This window comes from Gossypium hirsutum, chromosome D13 (assembly GCF_007990345.1).
Source record: "Gossypium hirsutum isolate 1008001.06 chromosome D13, Gossypium_hirsutum_v2.1, whole genome shotgun sequence".
Classification (NCBI taxonomy): domain Eukaryota; kingdom Viridiplantae; phylum Streptophyta; class Magnoliopsida; order Malvales; family Malvaceae; genus Gossypium; species Gossypium hirsutum.
This window is the reverse complement of record NC_053449.1, coordinates 4366945-4389315: the sequence shown is the minus strand read 5'-3', so window position 1 is coordinate 4389315 and position 22371 is coordinate 4366945. Positions and strand designations below refer to the sequence as shown.

The 22371-nt window shown below is 30.2% G+C and overlaps 1 long non-coding RNA gene across 1 annotated transcript; it reads left to right on the top strand.

Annotated features, from left to right (window-relative positions):
* The first annotated feature begins 16148 nt into the window (after nt 1–16148).
* Nucleotides 16149–17223, top strand: LOC121225638 (uncharacterized). The gene is made up of 2 exons (XR_005923496.1): nt 16149–16602; nt 16973–17223. It is a non-coding gene; the product is annotated as an uncharacterized lncRNA (long non-coding RNA).
* Nucleotides 17224–22371: the final 5148 nt, after the last annotated feature.

Genomic DNA, 22371 nt, shown 5'->3' with positions numbered 1-22371 from the left:
ATGTATTTTTATATATTTCTTTGAATTTTTTTAGAATTAGTACCATCAAATTGAGAATATTTGTAAATTTTGAGGGTTAATTTTTTAAAATTATGATTAAATTGATATAATATGTAAAAGTTGAGGGTCAAACTTGTTATTATATCGATTTTTTTAACTGTCACATCAACTTGCTATTTGTGATTTTAATAAGAGTGATCAAAATAATCGAACTATATAACGTGAGTGTTTAAATTATAAACTTTTTTTTTATTTTAGGTGCCTAAAATGATTTTTTTACAACTGAGTGACTATAGTAATTTATCCTTTAAATTATATAAATTAATCAAAAGTAAAAAGTTGTTATGCATTGCACAAGTCAATTAGTTGTTTAACAAAGTTGTATAATTTTTAATTTTATTTTATTTTATTTTGGACCTCTTGCAATGACAGATACTGATTGGATAAACACCATGACTATTTATTCATATTGGATAAGATTATGTATTTACTTTTTTAATTGTATTTGAATATTTATCTAATTAAGATTTTGAAAATAATGTTTTTTTTTGGGACACCGGTACAGTTGAGCTTAGCTCCACATACATTTTGAAATTTCATTTTGGATTTTATTTTAGGTATATTATTTATGTTTTTATTAATTTTTTCCTTATTCTTTGAGCTAAATTTGGTTATTAATATTTAAAAAGTAGTTAAATTATTCTTTTACGAAAATATTGACTAAAATATTAATTTTTTAATGATATGCTGTGGCAATCTGCGTGTAGGGGTGAAGCCAGAATAATTTTTTAGGGGACCCCGAATGAAATTTTAATTTTTATAGTTTATATCTTTATAATTTTTAAAGAATTAAAGGCTCAATGAAAATCTACAAAAAAAAATTTTGAGGTGTCTAACTGAAATTTTTAAAATTTTTGAAAGGTTTAATGAGAAATTTAAAAAAATTTAAATTTAATTAAAATTTTCAAAAACTTTAGAGCGAGGAAGACTTCCTAGACTTTAATGATTGTCTGCCTTTAGATGTAACTTTGTAATAATTAATTCGGGTTATAGTTATTGGAGTCAATTTTGAAGCAAAATCTTTGTTTATGTTTAGCATGGAAAGGGGACAAGAATTAGAATGGGAAGAGGCACAAAAGCTTGCCATTAGTGTTGATCTCGTCGCTTTAGCCAAACATCACCTACGATTTCTTGCTGAAGTTGATAGGAATCGAACCCTCTATGATGGCCCTGTCTTAAACTAGGCCATTTATAGGTCAATCAAGTAGTGAAAAGAAAGTTTGTACGTTAAGTATGGTGGTTGGCGTATAAATGCAAGTCAGATATTATGAGAGTGTCCGCCCAAAACATAAATGATAGGTTAAGTATGGAAACTGGTGTACAGGCATACATCCGACAGTTGAACAGTACCCATCAAAGTATTCTGTATTAAACACTAAGTTCTCTTGAACTTATAAGTGTTTGTTCGTGTTTCAGGTGTTGCTGTATGTATTTGTGCGCCTAGAGGGACAAGCCAGGAGTATGTCATGGGAACCACGAGCTGGGATACTATGAATATAAAAACTAAGAACAACTTAGGGATTGGGCGTATAGTAGAATTACCTTAAAGAATTTGTCTTTTGCGTGTAAAAAGTTGTAATAAGTTTGATGTATTGAAAAAAGAATATTTTTCTTTGTTTCCTTAATTGAGAAGTTAAAAAAATTAAAAAGAAATATGTTTTATTAAGCAGTACATGCCAACTGTTTTGAGATTTTTGCTAAGTGTTATGTGATGTAATACCTGAGATTCGGATTCGGTAATTTGGGCCTAAATGGTAATTTTTCATTTTAAGGGGTCGAGGCCTATGCCAGCCCCCCTAGAATCGCCTCTGTCTGCGTGATTGTCTACGTATATTTTATTCAGACATGGAACTATTTGTCTAATAATTTAAAATTTATGAAAATGTTAAAAAAAGACTCAAATTTAAAAACAAATATAAAAAATTACATGAAGTACATGTGGGCTGCCATGTTTAAAAATTTAACATCTTAGTCAATATTTTCGTTAAAAAAAGTAATTAAGCTCTTTTTAAAAGGTTGTTAGTCAAATTTAATTAAAAAAAGGACCAAATTAGAAAACGATGTAAACTTTATGTAACAACCCTATACCCGGTCCAATCGTACAGACCCAGTATAAGACTATTACATTTGGTGCCAAAACGGTTATGGCTAGATGTTGTTTAATTAAAACATATATACATCTTACCAACCATATTTGCAAAACATATATACATCTTACCAACCATATTTGCAAACATACTTATAGTTTCACTAATTCATTTTATATATAGCAAAATACTTCAAGTAACTCAAAATAGATAGAATTTCAAGAGTTTACATTTTAGTCCCTAATACATGAGAACACATTTGAACTGTCTATGTACATGCCATTTTAATTCAAAATATGGTACTTACTTTTGAAACTCTTGAGGATATGATGAGATGAGAGATCCTCTAAGCCGAAAAATTATCTAAAAAAACCTATCATATATTTTACTTTTAAATATCACCTTTTACTTACAAAGAAAAATTGTCTATCTTTTTAACTTTGAAAAAAAAATCTAACTTTATCCAAATGTTATTTTTATGAAACAAAAATACTTAAAAACATTTTTAATTAAAATTTCATAAAAAGTTTAAGGATTTGAGGTTTTTATATAAATAACACAAAAATAATAAAAATTATGAAAATAGCATGACTTACAACTTGGGGGGCAGAAAAATAATATTAAATAATTTAATTTAATTTTTATTTAATATTAAATTTAAAATTATTATTATTATCAAAAAATTATACATGAATTTTTTTAATTGAGATAACGATAGAAGCCTATAATAATTACAAAATTATAATTTAATTATTTTATTTGACAAACAAAAACAAAACCATGAAATATTTTTTTTATTTAACTGCTTCTTCATATATATTTTAGTGAATTATAATAATAAAAAAATTCAAATAATCAACCCGACTAATAAAATTTAAACTTAAATTTCACTTGAAATGATCAACAACCTTAACCGCAATAAAAAAATTTATTGAAAATATCTGATATTGCTAACCACCCATATTTGTTAACGTTTAACATGTTTTTTTTTCAGGTATTTTTAATAAAATTTTTAAAAATTTATAGTCAATGCAAAAATGGATCACTTGGCTCGTAAAACAAAGTCTTGATGTGATGGCCTGCCCACTCACCTATTTTGCCCATCCATCATCCACTCATCCCACATAAGATTTCGCAATTTTCAAGGAGGATGTGTTTTTTTTATACAATTAGTTAAACTCATTTTTTTTTCATATTATCAGTTGCTTTAATTTAATTAAATAAATTATTAAAAATAAAAAAATAAAAAATTTTAAAAGTAAAAAAACAGGTTCAATTATTTAATTTATAGTTATAATTCAGCTAATTTAACTTCTTTAATTAGATCGGTATTTTAATTATTGTTCAATTTTTAATTTAATTGGTCGGTTCAATACAAACAATATTAATCTTCAAAAAATCAAAACTAAAGTTTAATAAAGTAAAAAAAATGAAATTACATTAAGAGAATTTAGATAATAATATCATATTGGAGCACCATACTGGCATTTATGTCTTATATATAAATATTTTCAAAATATATAGTGTTTCAATAATTATAAATGACAAATTATAGGTAATCAAAAGTTATATCACCTAATTATTAACCAAAAGTTGTCATTATTAATAGTGACGAGTTATGTCTTGTTGCCAAAAGTTAGATTATTTAATTATTAACAAAGAGTCATAATTATTTAAGTAGATATTATGAATAATTGTGTTTATTGCTAAAAGATGTGACTATCAAATTGGGTTGTTATATCTTTATGAAGAGACACGATAACTCTTATAGGAGTTACATTTTATTTGTTTGACACACCAAAAACACATCAAAAGTTTCTTTCTATTATCCTCCATCTTATAATATTTCTAAATTGTTCTATAAAAGATTAATGCAAAAGTTCTTTATAGAAATTGATATTTTTGCTTGCTCCGCTCAATGCTCAGTGGATTATTTCCGTTAGTGCAAAACATAGATAATCATTAGGCTTCATTGTATCCTCCATGTTCTTTTGCTAGTAACTCTTTTACACACTAAAATATAAGTGGAGCGAATAGAACCTTAAAAAAGTGAAATTGGTACATGCCTTAATGCCTTCATTAATTTCCCATAAGTTTATTTTTATCCCCACGCACCAACAATTTTAAAGTTCTATTTTTGCAAATCATAAGTGTCGAAACCACCTTTTTTTAAAACAAAAAAATTTAGTTGTCGACCAAAAAAGGAAATTGTAGTCGCCACCGACCCTTTATCGAGGTGTGATCGGTTCACCAAAAGAAATTTTAGGTCTGCGAATTTTGAGAAGGCAGGTTCGGGAGTCGGTTACGCACGAGGAAGGGTTAGCACCCTCGTGACACCCAAAATTGATACCTAATTGATTGTTTAATGTCTTAATGTCAAAATTTTGAAAAGATTTTAAAATACAATCCCATGAAATGAAAGCTTAAATAATTGAATTGGTTAAGTGGACGGGCCCATTTCAAAGAAATAGATCGCCACACTCAGTGAGTTAGAGTGCAACAGTTCAATTTTCGAAGTTAGGTTTGTCCCTGTTTTAAAAATTTTTTAAAACATGTTTTAAGAAGGATATTTGATTGTTTGAGTCAATCGAGAAATCAGAATCCAGTAAGTTAGGGTTCAAATTCTCGAAATTCTTGAACATCAAATATTGCCTTTATTTTAAAATCGAGATAACAAAATGTCGTATCCAGTAAGTTAGGATCCAACATTTTGAAATCTAAAGAATTTTATTTTAAAATTGTACGTCTTAAATAAAATGGATACTTGATGATATAAATTCATCGAGAAGAATTGAAGCCCAGTAAGTTAGGGCACAATTCTCTCGAGAATTATTAAACACCAAGCCTTTTTAGGAATTTTGAAATGAAGCGATTATAATGTTTTAATGAAATGCAATTCTTACAAACAATATAATTGAATAGCAATATATGATGCAAAAGATAAATAGTAATCTAAATTTACATTAAAGAGCAACCAAACATATAATTCATCCATATTAATAACTAAACATCCGATAAATCAATAATCGAATTCCTAGGGATACGTTAATTAAAACAATAAAAATAATAATTAATATGAAGATTTAAAAACAAATTTAAAATACAATAATAAGTTGAATATTAAAATAAGGTTAAAAATGATGAATTAAAATATGAATTAATTTATCTAAAGAAAACTTTCGAAGACAAGATTAGATATGAGAAAACAAATTTAAAAATTAATAGCAACAATTATGATGATATTAGCCAATATTAAAATGATATTAAAAATATGAATTATTGTAAAATTTGATTTATTAAAAGCCTTTTGAAATCATGATTAAATATGCAAAACATTTTTTGAAGTTTAGAACAATAATCAACAAATTTTAAATCGAGACTTAAATAAAAATAGAATAATAATAAAGTAAGACAAAATTAAAATACAATTGACTCCAAATATTGGTATATAATGAATTAAAAATAAAAAAATAATGATTTATTATATTTTGAACTATAAAAATTTAAAAACTATATAAAATAAATGTTACAAGTAATGTTAAATATTATGATATACGAAAGTAGGATTTAATTAATTTAAAATATTGTGGAATTTTAAAAAGAAAACTGAATTTGTACTAAATCGAAATCTGTTTCAACATTGAGGGACTAAACTAGCAATTAAACACAAACATCATAACAATCCAAGTCATCACAGAAACGACGCCTTGTAAATTGGATCTAAATGAATACAATATCAAATATGCGATATAAATTACAAATGATTAAAGAAATTAAATCGCAATTCCAGCAAACATGGAATGACCTATCAAATAAATAGACCAATCGATCCATATGCGCGGATCCTCCCCAGGTCGGGTCACCATTCGGATCGGGTCTACGAAACGGTGCCGTTTCAGTGCCATTGTATTGGCTCTGAACGGCAACGTTTTAATTCCAGCATTTAAAACTAAAATAAGCCCTAAAACCTATCATTTACAATAAACAAAACCTAAACTAAAGAAAGGTTCTGCGCCGTTCTGGGTATAGGGGATATTCAAGTGGCTTTCGAACCTAGCCCGTTCTCCGATGGCAACGAAGAGGGTTAAGATCTCATCACCAGGTATGTTTTCCTCTTTAATCACCTCTCTTCCTTCCCGATTTATGAACAAAAAACAAATAATCGAAAGAAAGAACACGAATAATCAGTAAAATGAACAAAGAAGAACCAGAAAATCACCTTTTGGTATTTCAATTTTTGTATTCTGTATGCGTAAAAAAAAATACAATGCCTTTGCCCTTTGTTTTATAGGCCGAAAGTAAAAAGAAAAAGAAAAAGAGAAAAATAAAAATACAATCATTTTTCTTTTCTTTGCTGTGTTGTTTTCGTCTTCTTTGCAGGTACGGAGGCCAGCTAGCGTACGGAGGTGGTGGACGTGGCACAGTGTGCGTGGGTGTGGCACGTACGGAGGTGGACGAAGGCGCACACGCGCGTAGGCGCAACACGCTCGAGGAGGAGGCCTAGATCGGCTGCGGCGGCGGACCTTCTAGGGTTCCCTGCTGCTGATTTTTTTTTGTTTTGGGCTGCGTTATGATTGGGCTAGGGGTATTGGGCTTGGCGGGTTTGGGTTTTAGTTGGGTCTTTTGGGTTAGTGTTTAAGCATTTGGGCCACTATACTGGGTCTGGATGTAAATGGTCAGTGGAACTATTGGATTTGTAATTAAAATTATTATTATTATTATTTAATTTGGGCCGGGTAAATTTGGGTTATTACAATAAGAAATTAATAAAGGCGCATATATTTACCACACATTCACATGACCCTATGAGCATGGTACTACGAGGTTGGCTATAAGTAATGTGACAACATTGAGGTTAGTGATCTAAATTTTAATTTAGAAAAAATCTTTATATTAATAAGAGGTACGCCAAAGTTTGGTTTCCTATTGCTACATGAATTGAATTTTATGGTTATGTTTTAATAAGATTAATTATATTATGCAAAAAATATAAGTGTCTCTTGGATTAATTTTTGATAAGGTCAAATACTAGTTTATTATATACATGATATTTTACATGCATAGTTATGATTGGTACACAATTATATAAATATGTGATCTGTCGTAATTTGATATGTCAAATTAGGCTCCCTAGTACGCTTAAAGAGCTTGTTTTTGAGCAATTTATATGTTTTTGTCATGTTTTTACTTAGTTTTCATTCTTTACCTTAAGAAGTGAAATAATGTGTTTTCTACCACTTTTGAGACTCAAAATGGCCAAATGCCCCATAGGGAACCTAACAGTTGGTTAAGTGTTGTAGTGAGTCAATAGAGACTCGAATGTGAGTGAAAACATCACCTAGAAGGAGGGTATTGCGATACCAGCCATGGGTATCGCGATACTCTACCTCCCAAAGACCCCTCATTTCAAGATTGACGAGGGTATTGGGATATCATTGTCGTGAGGGGACAAAAAATGACTGCAGGGGTAGTCTTTGTCTAACTTCCACACTACTAAAAAACACAAGTTGAGAGGCATTTTGGTCAAAAAAAATATGGTATTATGCTTGCTTAAAAAGGCCAAATTTTGGCTGGATAGAGAAGAGACACATTAGACGCCTGTTAAAAATCATTGCTTTAGTATTTTTATTCATCTATCTTGCTGTCATTGTTGTCTTCTCCAAGCATTTGCAAGAAAGATTGGATTTTTACTCATTTTGCTTCAAGTTTAAGTTAATGCTACTTTTACATGTTCATTTGTTGTTTTGGAGTTTAGATATTAGCATGAGTAACTAAATCTTAAGCGGTTGGTTGATGAAAATTTTGGGTAATTGATTTTTAGAGTTAAGGACTAAATTGCAAATCTGGACTAAATTGAATAAACTTCAAAACTTAAGATTGACGCCCCTAAGGGAAAATTAAGATAAGTGAGACCGAGAGGTAATCTTATTGGGTACCAATTCATTAGCCCCAGTTTATTTGGGCAAGGTCAAGAGATAAATTGGACTAAATTGTCTAATTTGGTAAAGTGGAGACCGAAAGGTAAAATGGATTCAATTTAGGAGTGTTAGCTATTTAGATCCCTAATTCAAAAGTTAATGAACAACATGGACATCTATCAACCGTTGTTTGTTATCGTCTTTCACTGTTTTTAAGTAATTAATTAGTGTAATTAAACTTGTGAATGGCCTACCGTAATATAATACTTAGTGAGTAGTTAGCTAGATTCCTTTGATTGCATGTTCATAGTTTAGGAATTTCTTAATCACTGACTCTTTTGGGTTCAACCCATTGGAATACTCCGATGTTCCATCAGATACTATAAATATTACAACTGAAATTGTATGTTTGTAGTTAAAACTGCACCCTTAAAATTGTTTGTTTTACGCACTCGCGTGATAGCGGTTAATATGTTATATATCATGCTAGAAATAAGGAAAGAAGATAGATGGAATGAAAATGCATGGTTGAGAAATGATCTATTAAAGGATCGAAACAATACTTTTGCTTTGAACGGTAATGACATTGTTCAAACTTTAGCTGAACAAACTTCTATCCAATATAAACCATTTGGGAGAGCCTTCCCAAACCAAAAAGTTGTGTTATTGAATCTAACAGTTACTTTCAAAAGGTTGGGTCGAAATGATTTCTTGAAACCAAAAAGTGCAACTTGAAAAGTGATGTCGTTTCCAAGAGTCACTTAGGCACTTATTGGTGCATTATAAATAGAAAAAATTCTGGAGAATTGAAATTTAATTAATTTTATCCAATTTGTGAGTGAAACTTTTTAGTACAAAAGTATTTGTTTTTCAAGATATATATTTAACTTGAGATATGAAGTTATTTATTTTATTCAAATCATGATATTAATAGTAACTAGAATTTGTATGTTATTCATGAGACATTATTTTGAGTATATTCATTGCTATATGATACATTGAACCAAAGTTTATAGATGATCATATAATATGAGTTATCTTGGTTGATTTAAAATAATCATAAGCTAAATGAGATTTATATATGATTGCACATGCTTTAGTCTATGTTATACATGTTGGGTTAGAAGTGGTTTTGACTAGAAATGAAATACGTCACATATAATATGTATGGTTAATTTTTTTAGTTAAGGTAGAGTAGTGCAAAACATTAGTTCACATCACAAAATCATTATTCGGGTCTGAAATCTTCTAATGAAAATGTGAATGTGATAATCATATATTTGAAGATCGAGATCGTATTGTGCATGCTTATGATGGTGCACACTGTATTTTATATTATATATATGTATATATCGCTTGGAAATAATATATAATCTCATAATTTTATAAATTATAGTGAACTTTTGAAATTCACTTTAGAAGCCATGAATCAAAGATCTCGCGAGTAAGGAAATAACAATATTAATGCTATTTGATCTATTTAAGTGGTGGACATGGTTTTGACTATTGCCACAATTGACTAATAATGTCCATGATAAAGGGTATAACTATGTGATGTTATAGTTGAATGATTGGACAGTTGATGGTCCTCTAATATGATTATGTACTAAATATATAAAACACCATTGGTTTGTTGAGAAATAATGTTCTTTGAGTATGCATACATTATAAGTTTTAAAGGCCATCTATTGACTATGAAAAGAAGCTATGAAAAAAAGAAAATATGTTGTCTTGTTTCGTCAAGGGATATGAGGCCTCTTTATAACAACTTACTTGGTGAAAAAGACATGATATATGATTCTATATATTTGGTGATTGTGAAATTAATTTCTTGGATAGCAAGAAATAAAGTAGTCACATATGAAACTGTCATGTTAAGAAAAATAAATGATCACTATAATTTGGTAATTGTATAAATGACATATCCTTGATAGCATTCATTTGAGAAATAATGAATAATTACACATGGTGAGGGTGTTGGTCTTGTGAACATTCAAGACACAAATAAATATAACAAACTCAAAATATTTGAGTCACCCATGATGGAAATATTAGAAAATCAAGTTTGGAAAACGCGACAGAAAATAGGTTTAAGGGAAAACCTTTTAATTTTTTTTTTCCAAAAACAAGAATTTGGATGTGTTACTAAAGTAATAAACACTTAGGCTTTGTTTGGCAATTGACTAATAGTTGATTGCTGATTGCAGTGGCTGGTTTAACCAACTAGTTCTATTAACTGATTTAACTAAATGATTCTATTAACTGTTTATTTAAAAGTGTTTCGTAAAACTTAGCTGATAGTTGAAAGTTCATATGTGTAAAATGACAAATAAGGGCATGACACATTTTACTATTAAGTATTTATTTGTTTATAATATTTAGTCTTTATTAGGTGAAATTATTGAAATAAAACCCTATTACCAAGTAAGGGTGTTCATTCGGTTAACCGACCCGAAATAACATTAACCGAATTAACCAACCTTTCAAAATTTTTAACCGTTAACCGAACCGAAATTTTTTCAAAAAAAATTACCCGAACTAAAATTTTTTCGGTTAATTCGGTCGGTTAACCGAATTAACCGAAAATTATATATTTTTTATTTTTGGTTAAAAATTACCCGAATTAACCGAATTACCCGAATTAACCGAATTAACCGGATTACCCGAATTAACCGAATTACCCGAATTAACTAAATTGAATCACTACATAATTAAATTCTTTTTAGACTTTAATTTTAGTTTTAGAATTTTATTTTTATTTATTAAATTATTTGTAATTTTTATGATTGGGTTGGGTTGGGTAATTGGGTTAGGTTGAATACTTGGGTTTGGATTGGGTTTAGGTGAATAGTGGGCTTATTTATATATTATAATTTTATTTATTAATTTTTTCGGTTAAACCGAAAATATTCGGTTAACCGACCGGTTTCGAACCGAATTAACCGTTAACCGAAAAATAAAAAATAATTAACCGACCCCCGACCGAAAAAATTCGGTTAACCGACCGATTAATCGAATTCGGTCGGTTAACCAATTTTTCTCAGTTTTACCCGAATTTTGCACACTCTTATTACCAAGGAATTAAAACATCCATTATGTAAATTAATTAGTGAATATTTTTGAAAATTTAAATAAAAAAATTTCTTAAGTTCCTTATTTGTAAATATTACCCTTGTGAAAACCGATAAATATTAATAATGTATCAATATAATTGTAAATTATATTCTTAGTGATAATTAGGTTTGAGAGCATGTGACAAATGGAGTAATTTTTGAGTAGGCATAGTCAGATATGTCATTCCACATATCTTGTTCCCAATCAGTTGTGAAAAAAGTTGTCTATCCTAGAGTTTTTTTTTTGTTTTGGAGGTTTTAGCTTAGTAAGCTCTTATAAACCTCCATTCACCAAACACTACAATTAGAGGGTTTGACTACCCAATCCTCCATTTGTACCCAAATAAGCGAAAAAAGGCCTAAAACTCTGTTTACCAAAAACCCCCTTAAACAAAATTGTACCTTTATAATTCGTCTAGGATGAACATTTTGATCGAGTAGTCTTCTCTACTATCTTCAAGCTTATGTTTGTTGACTGTAAGCTCACTTCAAAATAGAAAATTTTTCACAAAATTTCCAGTGAGGTAATTTTGTAATTTCTCTAAACTTTTGAGGTCAAGTTGTACATAACAAGAATATTTAAAGAAATTTTCTGAAATGATTTCTTCAGAGAATTTTATCTCTACAATATTTCTTGAACACAAGTGTATAAGAATAATGACCCATGCTCTCTTTATATAGGGAGAGTGTAGAAAGAGTTTAACTAGGATTAGAATTAATCACATTAATATTAAATTAATAAAATATAATCTAGATAAATATTAAGTTAAATTTGATATATCATATTAATATTAAATTAATAAAATATTATCTAGATAAATATTAAATTAAATTTAATATCTCATATTAATATTAAATTAATAAAATACTATTTAGATAAATATTAAAATAATATTATCTTTGGAAAAATTAATTTGAAATCAAATTACTCGGTAGAGTCCTATTAGGAGTATGATTTTTCCACTGCTTTACCCCTGAAGAACCATCGCCATCGACCATCCGCTGGTTGTCAGATCACTACCGTCGCAGCCTCCGTGCCCAACTGTGCCATCACCGGCGCGACTCCCCCAACATTCCGAATTGTCATCATTTTGCCGGAATGAACCTGGTCGAGTCAACACCTCCTCTCGAGGCCACTGGTGTCGTGGTTGCAGCAGGTGTTGGCCATTCGAATGGTGTCGCACTAGCTAGGAATGCAAATGCCTAGTCGATGGTGCAATTGTTGGTTTGGCTACTACCGATTTAGTCTGGGCCAATGACTGCTTGACCAGTCCGGTCCAACCACTAATTGGATCATCAGTCCAGTTTTATGCACCTAGCTTGGTTCAATTAGTTTTGGGTCTCAGGTCCAATCTTCAATCTTGGTTCTATTTTCAAGTTCAATTACCCATTAGGTTAATTGTCTGACTTGAAAATTGATTTCTAAAAATATCATATATTTTTTAATTAATTTGATTAATTTAATTTTACTTAACCAAAATTAAATTTCCTAAAAATCATTGATATTTTCCAAATTAAATTTTCAAGAAAATTCTTTAATTAAATTCTATAGTTGAACAATTCTCACGACCATCTAATTTAATTCCACATCGAATAAATCGACTCAATTAAATTATTTCCAAAGTCGTAAATTTTTTTCCTATTCAAATACAGTTCGATCGAGTTTTTGTTGAGCTAGCAGAGGGACCAAGCAGACATATACAATTAGACTCGAGTTAATTGTAATTTTTTTCAGAAGCATCGTTCCGATAATTCGCAATTTACTTAATCATGGACTCAGTGCACAAGAAGTACCATTATTGAAAATTCATTATTGTATACTCTTTACGAAAGCAATTCATCAATTGCTTTGTCCAATGACCTCGCCATGTGTGTGTTACCCTCATATGATATCTTCCATTCATTTGAGTTAAATCCGTTCACTCAATACAATCATGTTTTATCTCATTGTCACCATTATGTATTCTAAATTATTAATATGATCACTGTTAACTAATGGCTGTGATAAATTTCTCGTTCAAGAACAAGCAACCCGTAGCCACGTTCTATATTTATCAATCCACACAATTCCAAGGAAAGGATATCATTTACTCTTTAATCAAGCTACGAATTCTATTGTTGCTAGTAAAAACATACTATACACAAGTCATGTACCCAATATACCGACTATCGACTCGATCATCTTTAGAGCATAAGCCTCCACTTCTATCAAAGCACATGAGTTACATACGCATGGTCAGTGGCTAACTCAAGATTTAGGTAAGTCACACCATGAAGTCACAAGTGAATTGATTCACAAATAGATTCAGAATTAATTCAACTTGGGTCCGGTCTAATGTATCATTTTTCTAATGAGTACATCTATGTCTCTACTCGTGGAATCAATTGCTTTGATAACCAAGACTAGTAATCTCCCCCATTGGAATTGTAGATGACATAATAATCTTTCTAAGTATTTGAATCAAATGCTCACTTTGATTCTTTTATGAGATTACAGACTCGTTTAGATTATCTACTAAAGTAAGTTGTTTTTCTCGCAATGTAAAAGTTCTTATAGTGCCACTTATGATCAGTTTGAACTTAAACAATCAATGAACTAATATTTGCTTGTTACAATTTTGTTATGTATGCAAAACACAAAAGACAAAAACACAAATGATATATTAGTAAAATGTAAAATTAACTTTATTTATTTATTCATCGTTCAAATACATAGAAAATCATTACATGTTTACTACCATATGGACACATTTTCTAATAAGAAACTCGAATCAGTGCTTGGGATAATGTAAAATCTTGAGTTCAATGAGACAAAGTACATCATCAGTATGCGACTGCCAGCACTATAAAATAATATATAATATATCATCCAGGAAAAAAAGTGTTAGGTACCTGTAATAGTAAGAGGAATGATGAGTAATATACCCTTAATAGACCCATAACATAAATGTGTTAGAGTGTTATAATTACGGGCACACTCTTGATAGGATCTACCTATGTGAGTTGGAAGTGTGGCCACTTCTAGGAGCTTAAGGGCTTGGCTGTAAAAGCACTCATAAAAAGAGGTTACAAACACATGGCCAAAATAGTGTATCTATATATTATGCATTGACTGATGTTGAAATCATTGTGTGAGATTTGTTTGGTTAATCAAATGAAATAACTGATTCAAAGCATAGTCTACCATACAATTTCAATTAACTTTTTTAACATGTTTTGCTAAGTGAAGGTTCAACTGTAAGTATATATAGTGTTCCAATTGTCAAAACCATTTTTAAATTAGAAAAACAGGGATCGACTTAAAAAAGGAAAATAAAATGGGAGTCGCCACCGATCTTTTATCGTGGTGTGATCGGATCACCTTGAAAATAATTTTAGGTCTGCGAATTTCGAGAAAACAGGTTCGGGAGTCGGTTACGCACGAGGAAGGGTTAGCACCCTCGTGACGCCCAAAATTGGTACCAAATTGATTGTTTAATGTCTTAATGTCGAAATTTTGAAAAAATTTTAGAATACAATCCCACGAAATAAAAGCCTTAATAATCAAATTGAATAATAGGCCCTACTCATTTCAAAGAAATAAATTGTCGCACTCAGTAAGTTAGGGTGCAACAGTTCAATCTTTAAAGTTAGATTCGTCTTTTAAAATTTTAAAAATTCACATGTTTTGAAAAGAATATTTGGTTATTTAGGTCAATCGAGAAATTAGAATCCAATAAGTTAGGGTTCAATTTCTTGAAATTCCTAAACACCAAATATTGCCTTTATTTTAAAATCAAGATAACCAAATGTCATATCCAGTAAGTTAGGATCCGACATCTTGAAATCTATAAAGTTTTATTTTGACATTACACGGTTTTAACAAAGTAAGCACTTGGCTATTTAAATTCATCGAGAAAAAAAATTGAAGCCCAGTAAGTTAGGGCACAATTATCTCAAGAACTATGAAAACCAGGCTTTTTGTGAAAATTATAAAATAGAATGATTTTAGTGCTTTAATGAAACACCATTTTAAAACAAATGTAATATGATTGAATGTTGAAATATGAAGTACAAGATAGTTAAATGAGCAATAGATAAATGCAAATAAGAATAGCAACAATGATTTTAATCACATTATACAAATAACAATATCAAAACTCGAAATCTAAATAAACCAATCATCTATTTTGAAAGGTACACTAAGACAAAAACAATATAATTAATATATTCTATATAGAAATTTACAATAAATTATAGACATGACTTCAAAATAAGCTCAAAAATATTAAGTAATTAGTATTTGGAACAGATTAGGAATAGATTTAAAGTAGGCAATATATATTTATTACTTAGACATAAAATATAAAAATAATGATACATACTAATATATAAAAAGTAATCAAAATATGTTACAAAATTCTAAAAAGGAATTAATTATATAAAAAAAAATAGATTCGAAAGACATATGCAAATATATTAAAAACACTTAAAATTAATTATCATATAAAATCAAAACATTAATACCTACTAAAAATTTAATAAACTATATACTTATATGAATAATAGCATTATAACAAATATTATTATGTAAAGATATACCATATAGTAATATAAAAAAATAAAATTAAAAAACAATATAAAATAAAATATCAACAATTTATTCAAATTACAATACGCTCCAATAAAATACATAAAATACTTAATAATGAAATAAATAATATATTATATTTAAAACAAAATACCTAATGGATTTAAAACATCAATGTATAATAAACTTAAATAATATTAATTAACAAATTAAAATAATGGCATATTATATTTTAAAATTACACTAATAATAAATTTTAAAACAATATCAAATTTAAAAATTAAAATAATATTAGATTTTCTAGAAATAAATATGTCAAAGTAAGAATTAAATAGATTTAGAATTAAATAAAAAAAACTAAATTGCCATTAGAATTAAAAGAGAAAGAAAACGAGCTAATTTGATAATTGATTCAAATATTGAGGGGTCAAAACAACAATTAAACGCATAAATCTGGATATTCAAAATCAAATATGGGAAAACGACAACGTTTGAACATGGCTCCAAATAAAATTGGAATCAAATACAAGGTAAAAATTAAAAAATCAAAGAAAAACTGCATTGAAACGAAAGAGAATGTGGAGGGGTTCATCGCGCAAATAAACCATTGAACAAAGAGGCACTGATCCTCTTCCCTGAATCGGGTCGGATCATTGGATCCCACTTCTTAAATGGCACCGTTTCTATAACAAACACAAAAATACAAAACCTAATCTAAATCCATTCTGCCATTAAAAAAAAACCTAAGCTTTCCCCTCTCAACCCCGCGCCGTTCCGACGAATCGTCGTCCAAGAGCCATCACACTTCGCTGCAACTCCGATGACTGCGGAGTGAGCCAAGGTCCGGCCACCAGGTAAGCGTTCTTCCTTTTCTCTTTTTTATTTCGTGCTATTTATGAACGGAGTAGTAAAAACAAAGAAAAGTAAAGAGAAAAAAAAACCACCTTACGAAACTCTGCTCTTTTCACTTGAATATTTTTTTTTGCTTTCTTGTTTTTCTTCTCTGTGTAAAAAAAAGGGATCCCCCTTTACAGATTTTAGAACGGCTTTCTCTATAGCCGAAAGAAGAAAAACTCAAAAATCCAATCACTATCCCCCCTTTTTACAATGGTTGTTTTGTTTCTTTTTATATCTCTATGTGCGAAAATAAAAATAAAATCGAAAACCCCCTATATTTTCTTTGTTATTCTCTGTTGTTGTTTTGTATGCCTCTGTTTGTTGCAGGTATGGAGGAGTCCAGCGTGGAGGCGCGCGTGTGGGAGGCTACTGTTAGTTGCGGCGCTCGATGCTGCGTTGCTGCCCTAGGGTTTCTGATGTGCATTCTGGTGTTGGGCCATTGGGCTTGATTAGGTTGGGTATTAAGAAATTCGGGTTTGGGCTATTGGGTTTAGAATCAGGTTTATGTTAGATCTGGGCTTTGTAATACTAAACATTTAAAAAAGGACTGTTATATATATAATTTTATTTTTGGTTTATTTGTGTTTGTGCTTTTGGGCCCGGGCAAATTGGGCTTATTACACCAATAATTGCAAATGAAAAGTTTTAAGTAATAAATGTTACTTGGTTATTAACCAAAAGTTGTAACTATTCATAGTGATGAGTTATATCTCTTGTTACCAAAATTTATGTTACTTAATTATAAATAAAGAGTCATAATTATTCATGTAACACACCTCGCTCGATCCTATCGTCGAGTTTGAGCATCATGATATTACATTTAGTGGTATTAGAGCTACAGTTTAGTTAGTTCTAAAACTGAAACGTAGCGCATGTTGAGTCTAGAAATACATGCCATAATAGCTTGTGATAATGTGATGCCTTCTGATCTGAATTGAATTTATTATCATATAGATAAACTATGTCGGACAAATCTAATCGAGTCGTATCTAATGAGGTAGAAAGTAATATTTCTACTTTCAAACGGAGAGCTACTCATAGTGTGCCATTTTCGCAAGGTTTAGAGAGTGAGGCAAGAGATGTCTTCTTAAAGATGATGAACCAATAGTTCACTCAATTTATGGAAGTTACCCCTTCAGCTCCACAACCTCAAATGCACCATCCTCTCCCAATAGTGCCTCTTATGGCACCCTTTTCTCCTCAAGGTCCGAATTCAATAACCATAAATCGTCCTCTAATTGATAAACTCTGTAAATGAGGGGTAGAAGAATTCAAAGCAAGAAAGATGACGATCCTGCGAAATTTAAATATTGGCTAGAAAATACCTTGAGAGTTCTTGATGAATTATTGTGTACTCCGAAAGATTGCTTGAGGTGTGATGTGTTTTTTCTTAAAGATGAAGCCTATTAATAGTGGCTAACTTTGACATCGATAACTCTGAGACATTGAGTAAATTGGGAATTCTTCCAGATTGAGTTTAAAAAGAAATATATCAGCTAGTTATAACTAAAGAAAAAGAAAAGAGAATTTTATAGAACTGAAACAGGGGGACATGTTAATGGCTGACTATGAGTAGGGACTGAACGAAGACATTCGTATGTTAGTGGGAGCTCTGGAATTGAAAGAGTTCGTTGTTCTGTTTGAGGGGGCTAAAAAAATGAAAGATATGCGTATTGAGAAAAAGTAAGCCAAATCCAATGATATTCCGATAAGTGGAGTATGGAAGATCTTTCCCGACTCTTCTATTTAAAAAGTTGAGAGATTTTCAAAGTCGTTTCTCTACTCCGTCAGGGATTTCTAGGAAAATGTACCAAGACAGAGAATTTTACAACCCCAGACTATGTCGGTAATTGGTGTGAAAGTATTTGTAATGCAGATTAACCAATTTATGGACATTGTAGAAGAAATCAAATGGTGAGTATAGATTGAAAAGTGAAGCTTGTTTTCTATGCGACTACAAAGAACATTTAAGAAGAGATTGGTCGAAAAGGTCATACGAAAGCAATGAATAAAGTTTAAAATCGATTTTAGCTCTACGAATGGTAGAAAACCGGGAACTAGTGGTAGTATTGGTGCCAATCGAGGTGAAACTAGAGACATGTCAGTGAGGTATGAGGCTCGTGCACCTGCTAGGGCTTATGCTATTAGGGCCAAAGAGGAGGCTACTACTCCTAACATTATTGTTGGTAATTTCTCCCTATTTGATATATTTTTGCATGCCTTGATTGGTTCTAGATCAACTCATTCATACATTTTCACTTCATTAGTAATAGGAAGAGATATACCAGTAGAGTTGACGAAATTTGATGTTTGGGTAAAGTTGAAAAAATTTGATATTCAGGTAACCAACCCTTTAGGTCAAAATGTTGTTGTCATTAAAATTTGTATAAACCATCCATTAAAAATCCAAGGCCGAGATTTTTTAGTTGATCTAATGTTGCTGCTGTTTGATGAGTTTGTTATAATTTTCGGTATGGATTAGTTAACTCTTAATGATGTTGTGGTTAACTGTAAAAAAAAGGAATATCACTACAGAGTGTGGATAGTGAACTGATAAATGTTAAGGTAGACAGATTTGAATGTTTGACTAATATAATATCAATGATGTCAACTCGCGAATTGATCAGAAAATGGTGTAAAGCATTTTAAGCTTATATTCTGGATACTAGAGTGTCGCAATCTGAAATAGATAAAGTTCTAACAGTTCGAGAATTTACAGACGTATACCTCGAAGAATTGCTTGGTTTATCGCCTAAAAGAGAGGTTGAATTTACTATTGAAGTAGCACCCCGTATTGCACTGATTTCTATTGCACCGTGTAAAATGAGTCCAACTGAATTGAAAGAATGGAAAACTTAGTTGCAAGAACTTTTAGATCGAGGATTTATTCGACCGAGTGTACACCTTGGGGAGCTCTAGTGTTGTTAGTAAAAAATAAAGAAAAAAAAAAAGATTGTGTATTGATTATCGACAATTGAATAAGGTCACTATAAAGAATAAGTATATGCTACCCTAAATTGATGATTTGTTTGATCAACTGAAAGGATCAATAGTGTATTCTAAAATTGATCTTCGATCGGGTTATTATCAACTTAGAGTTAAGGAATATGATGTGTTGAAAACTTCTTTTTAAACTCAATACGGACATTATGAGTTTTTGGTAGTTTCGTTTAGGCTTATTTATGGATTTGATGAACATAATTTTTTATCTGTATTTTGATCGGTTCATTGTTGTGTTCATAAATAACATATTGATTTACTCGAAGAATGAAAATGGTCATGATCAACATTTGAGAGTTGTGTATGCCAAGTTTAGAAAATGTGACTGTTGGTTACGATAAGTGAGATTTTTGGGCCACATGATAGCAACTGAAGGCATTCGAGTTGATCCAAGTAAAGTCTCAATTATTGTTAACTGGAAGCTTTTAAAGAATGTCAATGAAGTATGAAGCTTTATGGGATTGACCAGATACTATCAGCGATTCGTAAAAGGATTCTCGATGATAGCTCTTTCGTTAACGAAGTTATTATAGAAAAATGTCAACTTTGTTTGGTAAAAAATAGTGTCAGCAAGGTTTTGAACAGTTGAAAACAATGTTAAATAAAGCTCCGGTTTAAACTCAACTTGAATCTGGAAAAGAAATTTATGTGTTCAGCGACGCGTTAGTTAATAGTTTGGGTTGTGTACTGATGCAAGAAGGAAAAGTGATTGCTTATACTTCTCAATAGCTTAAACCGCACGAGAAGAATTATCCTACTCATGATCTGGAACTTGTTGCAATGATTTTCGCTTCGAAAATTTGGAAACACTACTTGTACGAGAATCAATGTCACATTTTTACAAATCACAAAAGCTTATTGGCATGTCAATCGTATCATAATTGTTTACTCTGTTCACATGGGAATTAACATTGTATTTGCATTATTTAAATCCCTGTAGAGTCATCATATACATATCATCCCAAAACAGAACGTTTCTTTACAATTTAATCCATCTCTCACCTTTTTGTACCAAATCAAGCAACTTTAAAACTTTATTTACTCACAAGAAATTTCATATTTCAATCACATTTATATTACCAATACACGTAATTACACCATATGAACTTACCCAACAAAACTCAGCAAACAAGTTGAATCGTAGAGACTAGTCATCAATTTTATCTTTTCCCTAATTAACCTCGACTCAATTCAAATATTGATCTATATGATAATTTAATTTAATTTATCAATTCCAAATATCCTACAACACTTAAATATATGCATATGAAAATTTAATTTTAATTTTTGAATGTTTCCTAAAGTTTTTTATTTTATTCAATTTAGTCCCTAAAACTGAAATTAATTTTCAAATTTGAGCTTTGATTTTGAAACCGATCTCAATTTCATCCTTATAAAGCTTTCTTATATCTAAAATTATACAAATTTAACCTCAATTTCGAAATATTTACACTTTAGTCAATATGTTCAAAACTAACAACTTTCACATTATAAATTAGTCATTTTTCATATCTAAGCTCAGGATCTATCAATTTAGTACCAAAAGCTTCAAGATTTAACAATGAAAACTTTTTTAAACTTTAATAGTTTCACAAATTGATCCCTAGGCTAGCTAAACCAAGAACCCAAGATCTCAAAAACATAAAAGATTACAAGAAACAAACTTGAATTCATTAACCAATTGAAGGATCAAATGTTGAAACCTTAAAGTGAAACTTCCCACCTGTTTTTGATGAAGATTTGACTAAGGATAAATGAGAAAGATAAACTTTCTCTTTCTTTCCATTAATTTTAGCACATATATATACATAAATTAATCACTAATTAATCAAGATTAATCTAATTAACTATACTTAATTAATCTTAACCTTAATTAGTTAAAACTTAATGGATTCTAACAGAAAATTCCACTATCCATCAATTAAAATTGGTTAATTTTCTCTTTTGATCCTTTAGCTAATTAAAAGTGTATATCAATTAGACTTTTATTACTTTTACGATTTAGTCCTTATACCTTAATCAGTCACTAATTTGGCAAAATTACCTATCCAAAATTCAATTAACCTATACAATAACTCCACAAATATTTAATAAAAATATTTACAGGCTTGATTTACGAAAATGAGATCCCGATACCTCATTTTCCAGTACCATTGACTTTAAGAACAAAGCACTTGTACCTTAATTAACTATACAATTAACAAATTCGTCAAACCAAAATTCAATATAATACCATAATTAACTCGTAAATATTAAGTTGTAATATTTACAGACTTGACCATCGGAGAATGGAGTTTCAAAATCACCGTTTTCGGTACCACTGAAAATTGGGTTGTTACAGGTATGTTTCAAGATGGTTTAGCCTAGGTAAGGTTTGGAGATTGCATGACTTGATTGTTAGAAGTTATAGTGATTGACTTGTTAAGAACTTGAATATAGATGCTTGAACTATTTGTCATGTTTTTGGTATTGTTTTGAGTTAAAGAAAATTGGTATTTGTTGATCATGTGAACATGTTTGGTATAAAAGTATGAAAAATGTACTAAATGGTTCATTTTTATCAAAAACAGAGTCCACATCCAAACAAGCATCTTTTCTTGTTGCAACGTCGATTGACAATAAGTGATATCGTGCCGTCGTGACCTAACGTACTATTTTGGCGACATCCCGATGTGGAATTTATGACGTCATGACGTCAATCCTGTAACTAGTTGCAATTTGGTCGT